Raw genomic sequence first — 15,454 nt, 5'->3', positions numbered from 1 at the left:
ACGGGTCTTGGGTGCCCTGGGCACACAGGGCAGTACCCAAACCCAGAGTTCAGGGGAGCAAATCAGACATTTGAGGATGTGATTGCCCAAGTTTCGCTTCCACATTGTCTTTGACATTCTTTTTCAACTCTGGTTTTGAGCAAAGCTGAGGCTGCCGTAGAGACTGGCAGTAAAGACGTCCCCTGGCCTACGCTTGTCTCCCTGAGGCCCAGACCTGGGGCTGTGTGGACCAGAGACTCCCACCACTGAGCGCCTGTCAGATGCCAGACCCCACGCCAGGCACAGGCGGGCATTTTCTAACTAAAGAGCCACAGCAAGCTGGAAGGCAAGCACCGCAGTGCCAGGCAGGGCATGAATGTGCACTTCACAGCGGAGGAATCAGGTCTGAACTGAGACGCCAGCTCCAAGGGTCACACTTCTCACCCCACCACTGTCCCCTTTCAAAGGTGCCAACCACCTCGGCAGAGAATTGTTTTGCATATTTTGGTTTTCTCCCTTGGCAATATAAAAACACCTTGAAGAAATACCTCCTTCCATCCAATTCACACCCTGTCTCTGCTGGGAGCATAGCCTGGGCCTGAGATGACCACTGGACAAATCATGGCTCTAGGCCACTAAGGACCATGTCCTTTGGGGAGGAGGTGTCTAGGGAGCACTTCTGCTAAGGGCTATGCTAGATGCTTTTATGCACACGACCCCACTTAGTCCTACAAACATCCCAGAGAGGTATTAGGCCACCTTTAGGAAGGACAGTTCTGGTTCGGCAAGGAGATGTGATTTGCCCAAGGTCACACAGCACTGAGGGGTGGGGCCAACAGAGCGGATCACAGAAGACTCCTAGGAGATGAGCAGAGATGGTTCTTTTCTTCCTTTTGCTGCTCAAACCTTCCCCCTAAACGCTGTCCTTCCCCTTCCCGATCCCACGATGCTGGTGCTGGGAGCCAGCCCTTCGCTTCTATTGTGGTATGCGTTGATTTCCAAGCCACCGCTCGTCCATGCTGGGCCTTCCTTTTCACTGTGGACTTAGAGGCTTGGACCCTTGCCCACAGATCATCAAGGGCAGAGGTACACCGTGAGCTGGGAAGGGTGCAGCACTCAGCACCCCCTCCTCACTAAAGCATAGCAGCACAGGGGCATGCTCAAGGCGTAGACAGGCAGTTGCTGTAGGGTGGTGGGAAAAGCTGGGCTGGGGAGCCAGAAGGTCTGAGAACCAGCCCTGACTCTTCCTCTTGAGCAAGACACTTCCCCCTGTGGGTCCCAGTTTCCTCATCATGTGTATGAGAGTAGAGCACAGTCAAGGCCCGAAACTCTGGGCATGAGAATCCTGCTCAAACCTTCCATAGCCATCTCCTGCCTCCTCTCCCTGTACCATCTCCACTCCTTGGTGCACAGCACCTGGGCCTTCCTTCACCTGCTGGCAGATGAGGAGAACTCTCTTTGCCGCTGGCCCTTGTGTTCCCACCCTGGCCTGCACAGAAGTCCATCCTGGGCCTCCATGGTTTTTCTGTGTATGTTTTCTGCGTCTGTCTCTTCCACTAACTTAGCTCCAAGCTGCCTTGGGAACCTCCAGGGTCATATTTGGATCTGCATCCTCTGCCTATTCCAGATCAGAGTGAATGAGGAGGAGAGGTCAGACTAGCTATCTCCAAGTGCAACCCACAACCCAGAGGCATCACACCCTGGGAAAGGGTTATGAATGAGGAATCTCAACCCGTCCCAGACCTCTGACTCAGAATCTGCAGGGGAAGCCCCAAGTGATCTGTGAGAACACTCCAATCTGGACAACATTCCTCCCGATATACCACCTAGAAGCCTCCCAAATTGTGGACCTCCGCAGGACTCACTGAAACAGAGTCAATCGTTATCCAAAAGAGATTCATCTGAGGAACTTTCTAGAAGACGACGGCCATGACTATCACGGCAAGATCTGAAATGTGCAGGTCCCAGAGGGGTGCCAGGCACACGTTACTCAGTGGCCCTCTCAGAATCTCAAGGAAGCTCAGGAAGCTCTAGAAACCAGTGAGGCCTGTCCTGGTCCCCTGGATTTGACTACCCCTGCCCTCTCCATCCCACAAATAAAATGGGTGACTTGCATGCTTGCCATCATCTAACAGGAGAGATGATGAGACCAGCTGCCTGCTGTATTTGTGCTCGAAAAATGCTCCCCCCCGCCCCCCCGTGGACTGGGGTTGTGGCTCAGGGGTGGAGCATTTGCCTAGCATGTGTGAGGCCCTGGGTTCGATTCTCAGCATCACATATGAATAAATGAATAAGATAAAGGTCTATCAAAAATTTAAAAAAAGAAAAGAAAATGCTCCCCCAGCCCCATTTTCTTTTCTTTTTTTCTTTTTTTTTTTTTTTTTTGGTCTTTTTGTTGTTATTGCTGGGCTGAGGACTGAACCCAGGGCCTCACACATGCTAGATGAGCACTCTACCACTGAGTGACATCGCTATCCCCTTCCTCTCACTTTTCACTCTTGCCATTTATTCAAATTGGGAAGAAAAGGAAACTTTCCAAAACACATTTTCAGTCTTTTTTTTTTAATAAGCCCTGCAATTCCTTTAATGGTTTCATATTATCTTAAATATTTATAAAACTCACTCTCAGCAACACTCCTTTAAGCAAACCTCCTCGTCAACTTCGATTATTTATATATTTATGAACATGATGTTCAAGGACCAGATGGCAGCTAGTAAGTCTTCGAAAAGGAGGAAAAAAAAGAATCAATGGGACAGAATGTAAACTTGATGACTCCCGCATTTACTCTTCCTGACAAGCACGGTGCAATCATCTTCCATTCAGTGGCAGCGCCATACAACAGCCGGTCAACAATCGGTTTAAAATAGCACACTTGGACTTCGGAAAGCGTGGAGGATCCAACTTAAATCTAGGAATAACCTGCCAGCCATGGGCGCCGTTCCCAAGGGGAACCGCAAGACGATGGGGCTGGGGTAGGGACAGAAAGAGCCAGGGGCGTGGGAGGAGCAAACATGTGCTGAGCACCTACTGTGTGCCTTGCACTCTCCTTGGAGGCTTTCCACACGATCTGAGAGTTGAGTCCAAGGACACTTCAGGTGGCCCTGACTGCTCCTCATTGGGAAGATGAAGGCCTAAAGAAAGAGGAAGGACCTTGGCCAGGGTCACAGAGCTCATAAGCAGCAGAGCCAGGGTGGGAACCCCAGCAGTCTGGGTCCCAAACCCACACCCTTGCTGTCTCCAGAACTACAAAAGAGTGGGAGAAAAAAAAAAGTCATTGCTAGCCTCCTGCATCCTTGGCTACAAAGTTATCTTTCAATCCCAGAGGCCATCACTCTTTTTTAAGACTTTCAAAGACTCAATTCCTAAGTTCCACCAAAGCAACAGGAGCTCTGTCCATATGAGAACCTGGGAAATCCAGTCTGGGCTGAAAGCAGGAAGGAGGGTTGCCAAAAATACAAAAGGAAGTATCACAGGCATAAAGAGCCAACTGTACAAGAGGCAGACACAAAGAGAGAGAGGGAAAGACCCTCTACCCTGAGATAAGGATGAAAAACAAGATCAAGCTGATTCTGTCTTCAACAGGCCTTTATCAGGTGTCCCCAGAGAAGGTCCCCATCTCCACCCCAAGGGACTTCCCTCAGGAAGCTCCAATTCAAGTGAAGACAGACCTCCTGCCTTAGAGACACCTGTGCTCCTATTGAGGGAACAGCCATTATTGCTGTGGTTGATGGTGGTAATCCTGCCTAACTCCATTCACTAGACATGGGAGAGAGCTGTGCTCAGTGCTCTGCTTCTGCTACCGCAACAACCCCTCTACTCCACTTTACAAATGGGAAACTGAATTTTCAGAGCTCTAGGCAGAAAGATACACACACACACACTCACACACACACACACACAAATCATCATCATCATCATCATCATCATCATCATCAGTGAGAGGAAAAGAGGAGTGAATTTGGATCTTACTTTCTTACTCTGGTAGAAAAAGAAGGTTCCAGGCTGCATGGCCAGCATGTAGCTAAAGAGCCCAGACTTAGATTTAAATCTGAGTTTTTACCTGCACAGCAGACTGCCTCAGATGGCTTCGCTAAAGACATCCAAGTCTTAAACTGCCTAAGCCACATGAATGGTGGTCTCGTCAATCAAGAGAAACCAGGAATGCTGAGCATAAGCCCACAACCTCCTGGCACCAGTGTCCCTCAGGAGTCCTTCCTGTGCATCAGTGTCTGGATCCTGATGGAAGAGATGTCAGGGACTAGCACATTGGGAGGAACCACTAGAGAACAAGTTCAAGGTCACCGACAGGCCACTATGCTGACCCTGAGATGCAGACAAAATGTACCTCACAAAGAACAAAGGGGAAACCATTGCTTTCTATTCATTCTGTCAAAAAAGCATGAACGGAGTCTCCGGCATTTGCTAGGTGACCGGCAAGGTGCCAAGAGACACAAAGAACATTCAGAACACAGCAGGGCCTACAAGAAAGAACCTTGACTTTGCAGCTCGAGACTTAGTGGGTACAGGGAATCTGCTCCTCACTGGCCCAGGGTCCTGGGTAAGTCCTATACTCTCTCCAAGCCTGGGCAAAATGAGGATAAGACTTCTACCAACACAGGTAACCTTGGCCACAACATGAGTTCAGAATAAGTCTGCACATGCTCAGACTGCAGCTTGTGGCTGCACAGAGTCACCTGCTCTTGCCCCTTAAAATAACAGTACCACTCAGACTCATCTCCTGTCCTCCTGGGGCAGAGGGGACCCCACACGGCTAAGAATCCTAAGAGGGAAACAGAAGCCTTTGGAAACTGAGAAAGAAGAAGGAATGGCTGCAGAGAAAGCAAAATGTCTTGAAAATGTCCCAAGCTAACTGCAGAGACATATCGAACCCTAGGCCTTTATTCAAAAGGCATTTCCAAGTATCCCTCTCTCACTCCATATTGCTCTCTCCCTCCCCCCCCCTCTCTCTCACACACACACACACATACACACACAGACTGCCTGACCCTTGCTCAAAGACCAACAAGGTTCCAGAAAATGCAAATTACCCAGAAGAAAGCACAAGCCATATGACCACTTCTGCATGCCCAACCACAGGAGAAAACCCACCTCTTCCCCAGCTTCCTCCACAGTTACAGAAAGCCCCAGGCCTGGGAAATCATCCCAGCTGGCAGCCCTGGCAGCCACCTCGGCCAGTCATCTGGCAGTGGCAATCAAAACGATGCTTCCTCTTTATTACCACCAAATGCAATCTTCCAAGAATGGGAGCGTCTCAAAGTCAGAGTTGAAGCTCTTTTTTCACAAGGATTCAATATCTCCCCAAGACAATCGTTCTCAAAGAAAGGATGGATTCCAAGAGCCCAGGTGACAAAATATGGCTCTCTGGGGGGACTGTGGGATGGATGTTGCAGGCCAAGGAAGCCAAAATGAGGAACCATACCAGCTCACTTCTCAAAATTCACTATCCACCCATTCATTTCACAACTATCTGTAGAGTGCCTGACCTGTGCTCCAGGTCCCACTCTTAGACCTTAGGATTGAAGAAATGAAAGGTGACTAACACTTCCCATCATTGCGGCCCCTGCAGGCCAGATTTGCTCATTTTCTCTAGCCCATTTTACAGCCAGGAGCCTAAGACTCAGGGTAAGCGACTTACCCAAGGTCGCAAAACTAATAGGTGGCAGAGTCCAAGAGGTGCCTCCTTCCCTCTCAATTCCTCCCCAACCCTCCATTTTTTGCTGCAAGGTGGGGATCAAAGACACCCCACCAGGGTTCCGGCAAAGGAAGTCCTCTTCTGGGTTCCTCTTTCTTCCCACCCCAACACAGGACACACGTTCAAAGGACACACAGGTTCCTTCCAGACCCACCGCATACAAGCCCCAAGGCTCTGCATACTGCAAGGGCATCCACCCATTGACACTGAACTTCCATTTTAAAAAAAAGATGAAAAGATAAAGGGCAAAGAGGAAGTGCTCGTTAAACACAGGCGGGGGGACCACCCCAGAAGGAAGTCTTGAGACCAATGGAGATTTTGTTCAGCCCTCTAGTTCCTCAATTCCAAACGACTGGCCTTCAGCCCCCCAATGAAGTTAGCCAGAGGGCAGCCCTGCGCCCTCACCTGGCTCACAGGAGGGTCCGCCTGGGGCGGGGGGGAGGGCTGCCACCGCGACCCGGGCGCCCCCCGCCTTGGGGCGCACGACGGCTCGGCTGCACAGGACGCCGCTGCGCGCTCCCCGCAGCTGGGTGGACCCGGGCGGCGGTCCCGCGGCGTGCTCCCCGCGCGGCCCCCACGGCCCCAGCCCACCCGAGCGCCCCCTCCGCGTGCCCGCGCGCCAGCCAGCCCGGCCTGACGCCCCCTCCGCCGCGGCGCGCGCCCTCCTCCCGCGCGGCCGAAGCGCACCCCACCCTGCCCGCCCCCGTCACGCGCGCCCCGCTCCCGCGCCCTCGCCCGGTGCAGGGCGGCTCCAAGGGCGCGCGCCGGCCGGCGGAGCCCCGGCACGTACCTGGCGGCCCCGGCGGGCGGGAGAGGGGAGCGCGGGAGCGCAGCAGCCTCGGATCCTCCGGTGCCGCCGCCGCCGCCGCCGTTTCCGGGTTGGCGGGTCTCACGTCACCGCCACAGGTTCGCGAGCGGCCCCCGCCGCGGCGGCAGCAGCAGCAGCAGCGGCCCCGGCGAGTGCCAGGCGAGAAATAACTATAAAAGGAAGAGACGCAGCGAGGAGGAAGAGGAAGCGCTGTTTACCTTCGAGAAGCCGAGCCGCCGGCGCTCGCACAAAAGGAGGACGCTCGCGACGCGCCTCCCCCCGCGCCCCGTCCCCGCCGCATCGCGGGGGCCCGGCGTCAGCGCGCGCCGCGCCCCGGGACCGCCCCGCGCCGGCCCCCACCCCAAAACCTGCCGCGGGGCTGCAGCGCCCAGCTGGTCGGTGCCCTGCCCGGCCAGGGCGCTGTGGGCCGGAGCTGGGTGACCTTGGGCAAGTCACAGCAGGCCGGCCAGAGGCTGCGTGGGGCGCGCTGGGGGTGGGGGTTCATTGCCCTCCCTTTATGGAGAAGGAAGCGCCAGCTCCGCGAGGCGTAGGGATGGCCCGCAAGGTCACCACCCTTGAGGCAGGGCTCCAGCTCCAGGAGTCCCTGGACTTTGAGGCCGTCCAGGTGCTATCCCAGGGTTCGCTTCCCTCTCACCTGGACTTAGGGAATGAAGACAGACTCTGCCCATCTCGTGGCAGTGTCAGTTAGAGGATGTGCATTCAAAACATTCAGTCCTCCATCAAATTATTTATTGAGGGCTTACTTACTAAATGTCAGGGCGGTTCTAGGTCCTGGGGCTACAGCTGGGAACAAAAACAAAATCTGGGCCAAGCAGGGGACAAACACCTGCACAGGGGTCAAGTGGTGCTGAGCAGCTAAGAGGAAGAAGTAACGCAGCATCTGGGGGAAGAGGGTGCCTGCGCTGCCCTAAATGGGTCTCCAAGGATTTGTAATTTGAAATTCCCAGATAAGAAGTCCTTCACTGTAATCCCTGTTTGGGAGATTGTCGGGGACTCCATATTTCCCCTTGCCTATAATGATAAAGAATGCATTTTTCCCTCCATATAAATAACAGGGGGGCTGGGATGTAGCTCAGTAGCAAAGCGTCTGCCTTGCATTCGCAAAGCCCTGGGTTCGACCCCCAGTTCCAAAAAAAAAAAAAAAGACAAAAAAAAGAACCCCACTAAATAACAGGAGATACTTAAAAGGCATTTTCTTCCCTCTGACTTGCTCCCCAGCCCTCAAGCCCGTCACATCATTATTTTGAAATCCATCCAGACTTTTCAGGAATATAGACAATGTCCTCTAAAATATCTTGCCCCTTACCTCTATCAGGGCATAAGCAGGGTTATAGCAAAGCTTTCATTTTGTCTCATTTTCATGGTCCCACCCTCCACCTCCAGCTGTCCTGGGGCTGTGGCAGAGTGCCCAAATAATGAGTGCCAATTTGCCTGATTATGTTTATTCCTTTCTTTAAAAGGTACCTGGAGCTCAATACAGTGGCACATGCCTGTAATCCCAGGGGCTCCAGAGGCTGAGGCAGGAGGATTGCAAGTTCAGCCTCAGCAAAGTGAGGTGCTAAGCAACTCAGTAAAACCCCTGTCTCTAAATAAAATACAAAATAGAGCTGGGGATGTGGCCCAATGGTTGGATGCCCCTGAGTTCCATCCCTGGTTCCCGCCCCCCCCCAAAAAAAAGAAGGTGTCTGGAGCCTTTTCTCTTGCCCAGGCCCAGTGTTAGGAGCTAGGGACACTGCTATGATAGACTTCAAGGGGTCTCTCAAGGGGTTCCAGGTCCTGAGGGAGTAGCAGGGTGCCCAACCAGTGCTGAAAAGCAACATTAATGAGGCGTGTGCAGAGACAGAGCAGGGAATGGTAGGTGCACAAATTAAGGTGCAGAGAACCAAAGACAGGGCAGAAGGAGACATTGGAAACCCTTTCCTAGAAGTTTCAAGAGGCATTTAGGCAAAGTGTGTGGGAGGAAAGAACCTGGAAGGCTGAGGCCAGTGAATTCAAATCCTTCCTCACCAGTTACCCCTGTGTGACCCTGAGCCAGTCTCTAAGGCTGCCAGAGCACCAGTGCCCTCATCCCTAAAAGAGAGGAACTGATGCCCATCCTGCAATGGTGAGAGAGAAGTGGGTAAAACTACTGGATCTTGAACTATGACCTTGAGCAGCAGGAAAAGGCAGAGCTGAGCCGGTAATAAAAAGAGCATTGATATTCCTGGACGCTTATGAAGTGCTACCCAGGAGCCAGATGCCTGCCCACCTCATTGAATTCTCACAACAGCCCCGTGAACCAACATGCTCAGTGTTATGCATGAAGATCCTGAAGCTGGGAAAGAGATGGAATTTGCCTGGGGTCATACTGATTGTAGACAGAGGTGGAGCTGGGCATGAACCCAGATTATCTAACTCCAAAGTCAAGGACTTGCATACTCCTGGCAAGTGAAATGGAATGGACAATAATTACTTGGTTAGGTGGTGGGGATTAAATGGAACAGAATGTATGTGCAACACAGCACTCATAGGAGCCAGGAGAGAGCTGGCCTAGTCTTGCTAATGCTATCATAATAATTGTTAAAGACATAGGGAAAAGGAACTTTCTGGCAAGCTTAGACTCTGTGGTTTGAATGCAACATTGAGTGCAAATTTGGAGCAAGGCAGGAAACAGCATAGGTGAAAGTGCTGGTGAGGGCAGAAGCTGGATCATGCTAAGCCTGTTCTCCATTGAATTCAGAGATACTTGCCATGAGGAGTCCAACTCATATGTATGTGCCTCTCAAAGAAGAAAGTCTCCATTCACTGACTACAGCGAGGCTAAAAGGCTGGCCTTAGCTTTTTAATCAGATTCTCAGAGATTTGACAAACTGAAACATAGGGTCCTGGGGACAATTCTCAGGGGGCCGCTGGCAATTCTGCAGTTATCTGTTCCATTCCCCTGGGGTATGAGCCCTGTTGTCAGAAGGTAAAAGTCCAACGTGCTGAGAGAGGTGCTGGACTGGAGATGGGAAGTCCTGTCTGCCATTTCGAGCTGCACAATGCTCCACAAGGCATTTAACCTCTGACTACTTTAATTTCTTCATCTGCAAAATGGAAATAATAATGTTATCTTCTGTACTGAGAGGACTATAAGAGATGATGAATATTTAATGCTTTATAAACTGTAAAGCCATGCTTAAGTTTCCATATTAGAAACTGTTTCTCTCATAGCACAGTCATCACATCTTTCAAGTAAAAAATAAAAGTAGCAGTTTAATTCCTCACACACCTCAGAAATGTGATTCCCTGCTGGGCATTTGTGGTGCTGAATGCTTTTAGTGTAGAGGGTAGGGGAAGTAGAAGGAGACGGGGACTTTCTTTGTCCTATGGGTTAGTATTTTGCAATTAGGCCAATTCCTCATCCTGCCAGGAGAAAAGCACATTTTGGAGAGCTCTGCTTACCTGTTTGTCGGGCTTCCCACCTCTTGGGCCACCCAGAACCAAGAGGGATCAGGGAAGGGACTCAAGCCTAGCCCAATCTTGCTAGAGATGCTGACCCACAGTCTCAGCATGACCAGGTAGAAGGCACCTGTAGATGCCCCCCAGCCCTTCAGGCGGGGTACCCCCTCAATGAGGTGCAAGGACTTGTCACCACAGGGAGCTGCCTTTCAAGCTGAAACGGGAGTCTCTGAAACAGGCCTACAAAAGCTGGCGAGTGTCTCCAGGGTCTGCAGGGGAAAGCCAGGATTAGTGCTTACTGGATATAGGGTTTCCTTTTGGGGTGACAGAAATGTTTGAGGCTGGGCGGAGTGGCCCATGCCCATAATTCCAGCAGCTTGGGAGTCTGAGTCAGGAGGGTCTTGAGTTCGAAATCAGCCTCAGCAAAGAGCAAGGCACTAACCAACTCAGCGAGACACTGTCTCTAAATAAAGTACAAAATAGGGCTGGGGATGTGGCTCAGTGGTCGAGTGCCCCTGAGCTCAATCCCTAGTATTGCCTCTGTGGATCGCGGGCGGGGGGAATGTTTTAGAATTAAACCAAGGAGGCAGTTTCATGACATAATATATGAATGTCACTGAATCATTCACTTTAAAATGGTTAACCGTAAGCTATGGGAATTTCACCTGAATTCTTTTAAGAAGAAAGAAAAACACTAGTGAGCAGGAGCTTCACTTCATTGCCATATAGCCACAGTCGGGCTACAGAAATGAACCAGTGTGGGAATCACAGCAACTGGGTGTGGTAAGGACTTGGGAGCAGCTGGTTTCTACAAATGATCTTTTAACCATTAAAAGTAAAAGAAATCCAGGGACTAGGGTTGTGGCTCAGAGGTAAACGCTTGCCTAGCATGCGTGAGGCACTGGGTTTGATCCCCAGCACCACAGAAAAATAAAATAAAGGTATTGTATCCACCCACACTAAAAAATAAAGTGTTTAAAAAAGTAAAAGAAATCTGTATTGAATGCTGCAGTATTATTATTTTCATTCTTATATAACTTAATCTATTTGGGTGGGGGCAGAATCTGTAACACCATGCAACTACTTCAGGTTGAACTAGGTCTGAATTCAGATACTGGCTTTTGCCACAGGATCTTGGAAGAAGTATTTGGACCCTCTGCGCCTCAGGTTTCTTCCTGTAAATGGGCCGGCGACCATTCCTACAGCAAGAGATTGTTACAGGGACTGAGTGGGACGGTGCGGGTGAAATCCCACCTGGAAAGTGTCCTTGTTGTTGTCGTCATTTATTGTTGCATTACTGTGACATACAAAATCTTTCAAAACATGGACCCATGAGGAAAATGGACCAAAGAAGCTCTTGGGGTGTGCCAGCTCGCTGGGGTGGCTGTAACGACTATCACAGTCTGGGAGGCTTATCAACAGTGGAAATTTATTTCTCACCACTCTGGAGGGAGTCTGAGATCAGGGTGCCGGTATTGTTGGATTCTGGCAAAGGCCCCCCTTCAAGTTTGCAGATTTCTAACTTTTTTCTGTGTCCTCGCTGGGAGGGGAGGGAAGAGGGGGCCCTCTGAGACTTTTTTGTAGAGGCCCTAGTCCCCCACAGGCCCTGCCTCCCAGCAGCATCATAGTGGGGGTTAGAATTTCAGTGAATGGTTTTGGGGAAACAGAAACATTCAGTTCATTGCAGGACAACCTTGGGAAGCACTGACTAGCCTGGTGTCCTGGAGCTGTAGATACCACAGTCACTAAGGGATCCCTGGGGACACCTGCACAAGGCATCTGTCACACGTACCTGGCACATAGGGCATGGCGGGTGATGGTGATGTGGTCAAAGCAGACATAGCTTCCTCCCCTCCCTTGGCTCCTTAGAGGTCTCCAGGGACCTGAGGTGAGAGAAGAGGCTGGGTGCCATGTCACTGACAACAATTAAAAGCAAGACAGAAAACTAGAAGTTCTGCCAACTCCCCTGGGATGAGTTCCTGGAGAGCAGCCAGCCCTTCTCACACCACCAAGGGCCTTAATCCCCAAGAAGAGCAGAAAGCACAAATTGCTCTGGAGACATGGAGGAACTGCACAAATGGGTGACTTTCCTTGTCAGGAAAACCTCACTTTGGGGGGAGTACTTCATCCCTGCTCAGGCATTGCTGAGATTCTGAGAGATATCAAATGGTAAGAGATACATGATAGAGGACAGAGGTCCCTCACCTTGGTCATGTTGAAATAAATCCACCTGCCACATTTACTTATGTATGCATGCATTTGTGGCACTGGGGAGGAAACTCAGGGCCCCATGCTTGCTGGGCACGGGCCCTACCACTGGGCTACACTCCAGGACCCTGGATTCGGAATTTGAACTCAGATCTGTTTGCATTTCTTTCACCTTTGCCTTTGTTGTTTCTTGAAAAGAAGAAACAAGGTGCACAAGAAATCAAGGTGCAAATAAGGTTTGGAAGATGGGGAAGATTCCAGGCTGGGAAAAGTTAAGATAGCCCCCCGAAAATCAAATACAAAAATAACCTCCAAATGGCCTTTAATTTGTTCTGTCTATGCCAGGCACTGGGTACTTCACATGGATCATTTATGCTTCTGATAGAGAGGTTTTCCTTGGCCTCTGCTCAAGGCCACACAGCTATGAAGGGGCAAAATTAGGGCCACCCCCGCCCCCAAATGTGAATTATCTTAATCACTTTCATGATTGAAGTTAGTCCTGATCCACAGATGGGAAATGATGAGCATCAGGGCCGTCGAATGGCAAAGGAAGTTGGTCCTTGTAAGGAGCTGGCTCTGTGACATAGCTTCCTTCATGGGCACTGTTAATACCGTCTCAGAGCCTGCGACTGCTTTTCTCAGTTTCCCCATGGGCAACAAGAGGGTGGGCTTGAAAGGTTTCCAACATTCTGTGAGGACTACAAACTCAAGCACTGTCAAGATGGGCAAGGAACACAAACCAGAGAGGTGCCCCCAAATTCAGCAATAGGGAGCAGTGGGACCCGAGGAGAAGCACTTGGACCTTCACATTCAAACCTTCACACAAAGGACAGGTTTCTGCCTGCAGGCTCCACATTTGCAACCAATCAGAGCAGAGCCCCAGAATCAACTGCACCAGCATCATCCGGAAACTGCTTAGGAAAGCAAAACCTACTTACTCGGAATCTTTCCGGGTGCAGCCGGTATGGAATCTTCCTCATCTACCAAACCTGTGTAGTAACAAGCTCCCCCGTGATTTTGAGCACCATTTGAGCACTGCTGACTTTGAGCAGAGGTTCTCAGCCCTGACTGCATCTCAAAAGCACCAGGGAGCTTGCTACATCTCCAGTACCTGAGCCCCAGCCCAGGATTCTGAGTTATTTGGACGTGGGAGAGGCTCAGCCTTCAGAAAGTCTCAAGGTTCAAGTGGTTTTCATGTGCAGCCAAGGCTGAGAACCCCTGCAGGTGGCCATGTGGAGAGGCTGTATGTGCCCATTGTACTCCTCTTGGGTTCTTCATATCTCCCCCTTTATAGCTTCCATATCCTTGGGTTCTGCAACTGCAAATTCCATCAACCACACATTGGAAATATCCAGAAGAAACATCAAATACATACTGAACATTTCTTGTCATTGTATATACTGTATCCCAAATGATGTAGTATAGCAGCCATGTACATAACATTCACATTGTATAAGTGTTTGAGGTTTTTAAAATTATATTCATACTTTCTATGCAAATGCTACAGTATTTTGTATTAGGGATATGAGCATCCTCAGACTTTGGTATCTGTGGGAGTCTCAGCACCACGTAAAAATAAATAAGTAAAATAAAGGTGCTGTGTCCATCTACAACAATATTTTTTAAAAGGCTGGGACGTAACTCAGTGGTAGAGCACTTACCTAGTATGCACGATACCCTAGGATTAATCCAAGATACTGGGAAAAAAGGAAAACTTTTACAGAAATGGTCTCCTTGTGTGTCCTCTGTAACTTGGGGTCTGTTGGTTCTGAGGACATGTTTTGCAGTGTCTGATGCAGTTGACTTTTGCTCATTGTGTTTACTACTTAACTACTGTGGAGTCTCTCCAGGCTTTTCTGCTCTATCTCTCTGCTCCAGCTGTGGTGTGGTGTCCTCTGCCCACCCTGGAGAGCTGCACCCTGGACCCAGTCTCTCTTCACCTATTCCCCCTCTTGCTGCTGGAGGGAAGCCTTACTGCTCAGTTTCTATTTTCTTATACCCTTGGAAGAATATTCTGCCACCCCAGGGATTCTCTGCTTGGCAGCAGGAAGGAGCTGCTGGCATCCAGCTGTCCCCGACAGCTTGCTACCTGTGCATGGCTTTCCTGAGCTCCTGCTCCGTGCCTGCTCTGTGTTCACTTTCCACGGGATTGTGTTTCATAAGCTCAGCACTTCCTACATTTCAGCAGATTTCCATGGCCATTGTCTCTGGTGAGTTCACCCGAACAATCCCTTGATGGAGATAAAGCAGAACTATTCTCTTGCATTTGCACATAAGGAAATTGAATCACAGAAAGGTTGAGTGACTTGCGGAAGGTCACAGAGTGTGTTAGAGACAAATTTAGGACTAATGCTCAGCTCTCCATACTTTTTACTATCCTATGTTCTTTTGAAAATTGTATTATGAAAATAATTGCATTTAATGCTAGTAACACCACTTTGTAGTTTTAATGTTATTTCCATTTTGCAGATGAGAACACTAAGTTTGCCTATGACGTGATCCCAGAGCTACTTAAATCAAAACCTCCCAGAGTAATGGTTTTTTAAAAATTTGTAGTCCTCGTTCCCCTGACATTCTTGTTCACTGGGTCTAGGTGGGCCCAGGGATCTGCATATTAATGAGTGTGATTTTTTTTTTTTTAGGGGAGAAAAAGTTTATTTGGCATTCCTGGTTTCAGAGACCTCGGTCCATAGATGGCTGACTCCATTGCTCTTGACCTGAGGCAGAACATCAAGGCAGAAGGGCATTGAGGAGGGAAGCAGCTCAAACATGACAACAAGGAGGCATAGAGAGATCTACTCACCAGGGACAGAATGTAAACCCCAAAGACATGCCCAAGTGACCCATTTCTTCCAGCCACACCCACCTACCTACAGTCACCACCCAGTTAATCCAGTAGATGAATGCATCGATTAGGTTAAGACTCTCCTCACCCGGTCATTTCATCTCAAAACTTTCTTGCGTCCTCTCACTCATGAGCTTTTGGGGGATGGCTTATATCTAAACCATAGCATTCTGCTCTTGGCCCCCAATAGCTCATAACCATCTCACAAGGCAAGATACATTTAGTTTGTTTCCAAAAGTCCCCATAGTCTTAACAGTTCTAGCATTATCCCAAAGTGTAAGTCCAAAGTCTTCTTTAAGACTCAAGATAAATTCTCAGTGTGAGCCCCTATAAAAATCAAAAGCAAATCAAAAAAATCAAGAGGAAGTGTGTGTGTGCGTGTGTGTATGTGTCACACACACACACACACACACACACACACACACACACACACACAAAGTAAATATTTTTATTCCAGAA

Source organism: Ictidomys tridecemlineatus, chromosome 7, assembly GCF_052094955.1.
Source record: "Ictidomys tridecemlineatus isolate mIctTri1 chromosome 7, mIctTri1.hap1, whole genome shotgun sequence".
Taxonomy (NCBI): domain Eukaryota; kingdom Metazoa; phylum Chordata; class Mammalia; order Rodentia; family Sciuridae; genus Ictidomys; species Ictidomys tridecemlineatus.
The sequence above is the reverse complement of the archived record's forward strand: the minus strand, read 5'-3'. Positions refer to the sequence as shown.